Here is an 8,690-nt window from a genome sequence, read left to right as displayed (position 1 = left end):
CTTAAGGCTCTTTCCACAGGCGCAATCGCGCTTCTCTCTCAGGCAGAGGGGATGCCCAGGCATAGAGGATTTCGCTCCATGCGGGTTTATGACACCGTGCTGAGGAGACCAGCTCAGGCAACAGGAGCATCCCTCAGACCGGACTCTGATTTCCCAAAGATTGCTGTGCTTTCCCAGAGGGGATGCCAAGGCAAAGAGGCTTTCGCTCTATACGGGTTTCACCCTTCGAGCTGTGAATATTAGGCTAAGGCAAGCTACAACAGCAGCCCACAGAACCGACTCTGATTTCCCAGCGACTGCTATGCGTTCGCAGAGGTTTTCAGCTTGGCAGGTAACGCACGTCGCTGCTGCTTCCTCAGAAAGGCATTGGGTGTTCACTCTGCGGGGCAGGGAAGAAGTGCCGCGGGAGAGGTGGTGCCTCTTGGCATTTGATTTCCCTGGCTACGAGTTTACGCCCGGGATTCACCTTGCTATGCTGAAATAAGCAGACAAAGTCACAACCCTGCAGCAGCGTGCTTGACCTAGCATGGCATCTATGCCTATTACCATCTCCTGGGTTAGGTTAGGCTTTGCTTTTTGCTCTGGCTCTCAGGCAGACTCGGCTAGGCCAGTGCCATCCCCACAGGAGAAAGGAGGCGACAGGATCCCTGCACTAGGCCCGTGCACTGATTATGGAGCTTTTGGGGACTGTCCCCACTCCTTCCCCTTAAACCCCGTTCCTCCTCCAAGCTTCCACATCCTAGAGGAAGACGGCATCTGACTCCCTGTTCTTTCAGGGAGCTGTTTCTGTGAATTCAGCGTAGGTTCCTGGTGGCTAGCGCATGTTTGTCCCGGGGACAGGAGGGATGGAGCTGCTGTCTTCTTAGGCCCAGAGGTTCAGGACAGGCATGCTTTCTGCCCAGACTCCTTCCTAAGAGTGGAGCACGCGCCCTGCCCTACTCTTCCCCTCCTGTCTCCTTAGCAGCCTGGCTTCTGTCTCTCTGCAATGGGAGCGGGTGATAATTGTATTGCAGGCTCTCCTGCTTCGCAACCGTTTCCAGACCAGAAGGTTAATGGCTCTTGTTCTCCCCGGACAGCGTGCTGCACCTTCCACAGACATGCTCCTGGGGACCGCACTGAAAAACATGTCCCCTTCCTTAAGGCTCTTTCCACAGGCACACCGCGCTTTTCTCTCAGGCAGAGGGGATGCCCAGGCATAGAGGATTTCGCTCCATGCGGGTTTATTACACCGTGCTGAGGAAACCAGCTCAGGCAACAGGAGCATCCCTCAGACCTGACTCTAATTTCACAAAGATTGCTGTGCTTTCCAAGAGGGGATGCCAAGGCAAAGAGGCTTTCGCTCTATTCGGGTTTCACCCTTCGTGCTGCGAATAGTAGGCTAAGGCAAGCAGCAACAGCAGCCCACAGAACCGACTCTGATTTCCCAGCGACTGCTATGCGTTCTCAAAGGTTTTCAGCTTGGCACAAACCGCACTTCGCTGCTGCTTCCTCAGAAAGTCATTGGGTGTTCACTCTGCGGGGCAGGGAAGAACTGCCGCGGGAGAGGTGGTGCCTCTTGGCATTTGATTTCCCTGGCTCCGAGTTTACGCCCGGGATTCACCTTGCTATGCTGAAATAAGCAGACAAAGTCACAACACTGCAGCAGCGAGCTTGGCCTAGCATGGCACTCTATGCCTATTACCATCTCCTGGGGTAGGTTAGGCTTTGTTTTTTGCTCTGGCTCTCAGGCAGACTCGGCTAGGCCAGTGCCATCCCCACAGGAGAAAGGAGGCAACAGGATCCCTGCACACGGCCCGTGCACAGATTATGGAGCTTTTGGGGACTGTCCCCACTCCTTCCCCTTAAACCCCGTGCCTCCTCCAAGCTTCCACATCCTAGAGGAAGACAGCATCTGACTCCCTGTTCTTTCAGGAAGCTGTTTCTGTGAGTTCAGCGTAGGTTCCTGGTGGCTAGCGCATATCTGTCCCGGGGACAGGTGGGATGGAGCTGCTGTCTTCTTAGGCCCAGAGGTTCAGGACAGGCATGCTTTCTGCCCAGACTCCTTCCTAAGAGTGGAGCACGCGCCCTGCCCTACTCTTCCCCTCCTGTCTCCTTAGCAGCCTGGCTTCTGTCTCTCTGCACTGGGAGCGGGTGATAATTGTATTGCAGGCGCTCCTGCTTCGCAACCGTTTCCAGACCAGAAGGTTAATGGCTCTTGTTCTCCCCGGACAGCGTGCAGCACCTTCCACAGACATGCTCTTGCGGACCGCACTGAAAAACGTGTCCCTTTCCTTAAGGCTCTTTCCACAGGTGCACCCGCGCTTCTCTCTCAGGCAGAGGGGATGCCCAGGCATAGAGGATTTCGCTCCATGCGGGTTGATGACACCGTGCTGAGGAGACCAGCTCAGGCAACAGGAGCATCCCTCAGACCGGACTCTGATTTCCCAAAGTTTGCTGTGCTTTCCCAGAGGGGATGCCAAGGCAAAGAGGCTTTCGCTCTATTCGGGTTTCACCCTTCGTGCTGCGAATAGTAGGCTAAGGCAAGCAGCAACAGCAGCCCACACAACCGACTCTGATTTCCCAGCGACTGCTATGCGTTCTCAAAGGTTTTCAGCTTGGCACAAACCGCACTTCGCTGCTGCTTCCTCAGAAAGGCATTGGGTGTTCACTCTCCGGGGAAGGGAAGAAGTGCCGCGGGAGAGGTGGTGCCTCTTGGCATTTGATTTCCCTGGCTCCGAGTTTACGCCCGGGATTCACCTTGCTATGCTGAAATAAGCAGACAAAGTCACAACCCTGCAGCAGCGAGCTTGGCCTAGCATGGCACTCTATGCCTATTACCATCTCCTGTGGTAGGTTAGGCTTTGCTTTTTGCTCTGGCTCTAAGGCAGACTCGGCTAGGCCAGTGCCTTCACCACAGGAGAGAGGAGGCGACAGGATCGCTGCACACGGCCCGTGCACTGATTATCGAGCTTTTGGGGACTGTCCCCACTCCTTCCCCATAAACCCCGTGCCTCCTCGAAGCTTCCACATCCTAGAGGAAGACGGCATCTGACTCCCCGTTCTTTCAGGGAGCTGTTTCTGCGAGTTTAGCGTAGGCGCCTGGTGACTAGCGCAGTCTGCCCCAGGGACAGGAGGCCATGGAGCTGCTGTCTCCTTAGGCAAAGAGGTTCAGGAAAGGCATGCTTTCTGCCCAGACTCCTTCCTAAGAGTGGAGCACGCACCCTGCCCTACTCATGCCCTCCTGTCTCCTTAGTAGCCAGGCTTCTTTCACTCTGCATTTGGAGCTGGTGACATTGTATTGCCACCGGCCGCTGTGCCTGCCAGGGCCGGATCTCCTGCTCCGCAACCTTTTCCAGACCAGAATGCCAACGGATCCTGCTCTTCTCCCTGGGCAGCATGCTGCACCTTCCACAGACATACTCCTGGGGACCGCACTGAAAAACGTGTCCCTTTCCTTAAAGCTCTTTCCACAGGCACAACCGCGCTTCTCTCTCTGGCCGAGGGGATGCCCAGGCATAGAGGATTTCGCTCCATGCGGGTTTATGACACCGTGCTGAGGAGACCAGCTCAGGCAACAGGAGCATCCCTCAGACCGGACTCTGATTTCCCAAAGTTTGCTGTGCTTTCCCAGAGGGGATGCCAAGGAAAGAGGCTTTCGCTCTATTCGGGTTTCACCCTTCGTGCTGCGAATAGTAGGCTAAGGCAAGCAGCAACAGCAGCCCACAGAACCGACTCTGATTTCCCAGCGACTGCTATGCGTTCTCAAAGGTTTTCAGCTTGGCACAAACCGCACTTCGCTGCTGCTTCCTCAGAAAGGCATTGGGTGTTCACTCTGCGGGGCAGGGAAGAAGTGCCGCGGGAGAGGTGGTGCCTCTTGGCATTTGATTTCCCGGGCTCCGAGTTTACGCCCGGGATTCACCTTGCTATGCTGAAATAAGCAGACAAAGTCACAACCCTGCAGCAGCGAGCTTGGCCTAGCATGGCACTCTATGCCTATTACCATCTCCTGTGGTAGGTTAGGCTTTGCTTTTTGTTCTGGCTCTAAGGCAGACTCGGCTAGGCCAGTGCCTTCACCACAGGGGAGAGGAGGCGACAGGATCCCTGCACACGGCCCGTTCACTGATTATGGAGCTTTTGGGGACTGTCCCCACTCCTTCCCCATAAACCCCGTGCCTCCTCCAAGCTTCCACATCCTAGAGGAAGACGGCATCTGACTCCCCTTTCTTTCAGGGAGCTGTTTCTGCGAGTTTAGCGTAGGAGCCTGGTGACTAGCGCAGTCTGCCCCAGGGACAGGAGGCCATGGAGCTGCTGTCTCCTTAGGCAAAGAGGTTCAGGAAAGGCATGCTTTCTGCCCAGACTCCTTCCTAAGAGTGGAGCACGCACCCTGCCCTACTCATGCCCTCCTGTCTCCTTAGTAGCCAGGCTTCTTTCACTCTGCATTTGGAGCTGGTGACATTGTATTGCCACCGGCCACTGTGCCTGCCAGGGCCGGATCTCCTGCTCCGCAACCTTTTCAAGACCAGAATGCCAACGGCTCCTGCTCTTCTCCCTGGGCAGCATGCTGCCCCTTCCACAGACATACTCCTGGGGACCGCACTGAAAAACGTGTCCCTTTCCTTAAAGCTCTTTCCACAGGCACAACCGCGCTTCTCTCTCTGGCAGAGGGGATGCCCAGGCATAGAGGATTTCGCTCCATGCGGGTGTATGACACCGTGCTGAGGAGACCAGCTCAGGCAACAGGAGCATCCCTCAGACCGGACTCTGATTTCCCAAAGTTTGCTGTGGTTTCCCAGAGGGGATGCCAAGGAAAAGAGGCTTTCGCTCTATTCGGGTTTCACCCTTCGTGCTGCGAATAGTAGGCTAAGGCAAGCAGCAACAGCAGCCCACAGAACCGACTCTGATTTCCCAGCGACTGCTATGCGTTCTCAAAGGTTTTCAGCTTGGCACGATCCGCACTTCGCTGCTGCTTCCTCAGAAAGGCATTGGGTGTTCACTCTGCGGGGCAGGGAAGAAGTGCCGCGGGAGAGGTGGTGCCTCTTGGCATTTGATTTCCCTGGCTCCGAGTTTACGCCCGGGATTCACCTTGCTATGCTGAAATAAGCAGACAAAGTCACAACCCTGCAGCAGCGAGCTTGGCCTAGCATGGCACTCTATGCCTATTACAATCTCCTGGGGTAGGTTAGGCTTTGTTTTTTGCTCTGGCTCTCAGGCAGACTCGGCTAGGCCAGTGCCATCCCCACAGGAGAAAGGAGGCGACAGGATCCCTGCACACGGCCCGTGCACAGATTATGGAGCTTTTGGGGACTGTCCCCACTCCTTCCCCTTAAACCCCGTGCCTCCTCCAAGCTTCCACATCCTAGAGGAAGACAGCATCTGACTCCCTGTTCTTTCAGGAAGCTGTTTCTGTGAGTTCAGCGTAGGTTCCTGGTGGCTAGCGCATATCTGTCCCGGGGACAGGTGGGATGGAGCTGCTGTCTTCTTAGGCCCAGAGGTTCAGGACAGGCATGCTTTCTGCCCAGACTCCTTCCTAAGAGTGGAGCACGCGCCCTGCCCTACTCTTCCCCTCCTGTCTCCTTAGCAGCCTGGCTTCTGTCTCTCTGCACTGGGAGCGGGTGATAATTGTATTGCAGGCGCTCCTGCTTCGCAACCGTTTCCAGACCAGAAGGTTAATGGCTCTTGTTCTCCCGGGACAGCGTGCTGCACCTTCCACAGACATGCTCCTGCGGACCGCACTGAAAAACGTGTCCCTTTCCTTAAGGCTCTTTCCACAGGTGCACCCGCGCTTCTCTCTCAGGCAGAGGGGATGCCCAGGCATAGAGGATTTCGCTCCATGCGGGTTGATGACACCGTGCTGAGGAGACCAGCTCAGGCAACAGGAGCATCCCTCAGACCGGACTCTGATTTTCCAAAGTTTGCTGTGCTTTCCCAGAGGGGATGCCAAGGAAAAGAGGCTTTCGCTCTATTCGGGTTTCACCCTTCGTGCTGCGAATAGTAGGCTAAGGCAAGCAGCAACAGCAGCCCACACAACCGACTCTGATTTCCCAGCGACTGCTATGCGTTCTCAAAGGTTTTCAGCTTGGCACAAACCGCACTTCGCTGCTGCTTCCTCAGAAAGGCATTGGGTGTTCACTCTCCGGGGCAGGGAAGAAGTGCCGCGGGAGAGGTGGTGCCTCTTGGCATTTGATTTCCCTGGCTCCGAGTTTACGCCCGGGATTCACCTTGCTATGCTGAAATAAGCAGACAAAGTCACAACCCTGCAGCAGCGAGCTTGGCCTAGCATGGCACTCTATGCCTATTACCATCTCCTGTGGTAGGTGAGGCTTTGCTTTTTGCTCTGGCTCTAAGGCAGACTCGGCTAGGCCAGTGCCTTCACCACAGGAGAGAGGAGGCGACAGGATCCCTGCACACGGCCCGTGCACAGATTATGGAGCTTTTGGGGACTGTCCCCACTCCTTCCCCATAAACCCCGTGCCTCCTCCAAGCTTCCACATCCTAGAGGAAGGCGGCATCTGACTCCCCGTTCTTTCAGGGAGCTGTTTCTGCGAGTTTAGCGTAGGCGCCTGGTGACTAGCGCAGTCTGCCCCAGGGACAGGAGGCCATGGCGCTGCTGTCTCCTTAGGCAAAGAGGTTCAGGAAAGGCATGCTTTCTGCCCAGACTCCTTCCTAAGAGTGGAGCACGCACCCTGCCCTACTCATGCCCTCCTGTCTCCTTAGTAGCCAGGCTTCTTTCACTCTGCATTTGGAGCTGGTGACATTGTATTGCCACCGGCCGCTGTGCCTGCCAGGGCCGGATCTCCTGCTCCGCAACCTTTTCCAGACCAGAATGCCAACGGCTCCTGCTCTTCTCCCTGGGCAGCATGCTGCACCTTCCACAGACATACTCCTGGGGACCGCACTGAAAAACGTGTCCCTTTCCTTAAAGCTCTTTCCACAGGCACAACCGCGCTTCTCTCTCAGGCAGAGGGGATACACAGGCAAAGAGGCTTTCGCTGTATGTGGGTTTCTCCCACCGCGAGCTGGGCTCAAGCCAGCAGCAGCAGCCCACAGAACATTTCTCAGCGAATGATGTGCTTTCGCAGAGGCTTTGGCTTGGAGCGAACAGCACTTCGCTGCTGCTTCCTCATCAAGGCTTCAGTCGCGTCAGGGTAGAAGAGCTACGGGAGAGCTGGTGCCCCTTGGGCCTTGCTTTCCAGGGCTTCATGTTCGTGTCCTGGGTTCACCCTGCCAGGCCGAACTAAGCAGATACAGCCACAGCCCTGCAGTAGCCTGCATAGCCTAGGATGGCACTCTATGCACACTACCATCTCCCAGTGTCGGCATCGCTTGGCCTTTTACTCTGGCGCTCAGGCGGATTCTCGGACTAGGCCAGTGCTTTCCCCACAGGAAAGGAGAGGTGACAGGATCCATGAACACCGCCCGTGCACTGAATAGGGAGCTTTGGGGGACCTTCCCCACTCCTTACCCTTAAACCGCATGCCTCCTCCAAGCTTCCACATCCTGAAGGAAAGGAAGACGGCATCTAACTCCCCATTATTTCAGGGAGCTGTTTCTGCGAGTTCAGCATAGGCGCCTGGTGGCTAGCGCATGTCTGCCCCAGGGACAGGTGGCCAAGGAGCTGCTCTCTCCTTGGGCCCAGAGGTTCAGGACAGGCATGCTTTCTGCCCAGACCCCTTCCTAAGAGTTAGCATGCACCCTGCCCTACTCATCCCCTCCTGTCTACTTAGCAACCAGGCTTCTGTCTGTCTGCACAGGGAGCGGGTGATAATTGTATTGCCGGCTATCCTGCTTCGCAAGCGTTTCCAGACCAGAAGGTTAATGGCTCCTCTTCTCCCCGGACAGCGTGCTGCACCTTCCACAGACATGCTCCTGGGTCCACAGTGAAAAACGTGTCCCTTTCCTTAAGGCTCTTTCCACAGGCGCAACCGGCTTCTCTCTCAGGCAGAGGGGATGCCCAAACATAGAGGATTTCGCTTCATAAGGGTTTATTACACCGTGCTGAGGAGACCAGCTCAGGCAACAGGAGTATCCCTCAGACTGGACTCTGATTTCCCAAAGATTGCTGTGAATTCCCAGAGGGGATGCCAGGGCAAAGAGGCTTTTGCTCTATGCGGGTTTCACCCATCGAGCTGCGAATATTAGTCTAAGGCAAGCAGCAACAGCAGCCCACAGAAACGACTCTGATTTCCCAGCGACTGCTATGCTTTCGCAGAGGTTTTCAGCTTGGCACGAACCGCACCTTGCTGCTGCTTCCTTACAAAGGCATTGGGTGTTCACTCTGGGCGGCAGGGAAAAAGTGCCACGGGAGAGCTGGTGCCTCTTGGGATTTGCTTTCCCGGGCTCCGAGTTGACGCCCGGGATTCACCTTGCTGTGCTGAACTAAGCAGACACAGTCACAACCCTGCAGCAGCTTGCTTGGCCTAGCATGGCAGTCTATGCCTATTACCATCTCCTGGGGTAGGTGAGGCTTTGCTTTTTGCTGTGGCTCTCAGGCAGACTCGGCTCGGCCAGTGTCTTCCCCACAGGAGAGACGAGGCGACAGGATCCCTGCACACGGCCCGTGCACAGATTATGGAGCTTTTGGGGACTGTGCCCACTCTTTCCCCTTAAACCCCGTGCCTCCTCCAAGCTTCCACATCCTAGAGGAACGGCATCTGACTCCCTGTTCTGTCAGGGAGCTGTTTCTGCGAGTTCAGCGTAGGCGCCTGGTGGCT

This window comes from Mustela lutreola, chromosome 17 (assembly GCF_030435805.1).
Source record: "Mustela lutreola isolate mMusLut2 chromosome 17, mMusLut2.pri, whole genome shotgun sequence".
Taxonomy (NCBI): domain Eukaryota; kingdom Metazoa; phylum Chordata; class Mammalia; order Carnivora; family Mustelidae; genus Mustela; species Mustela lutreola.
This window is presented reverse-complemented; position numbering follows the sequence as displayed.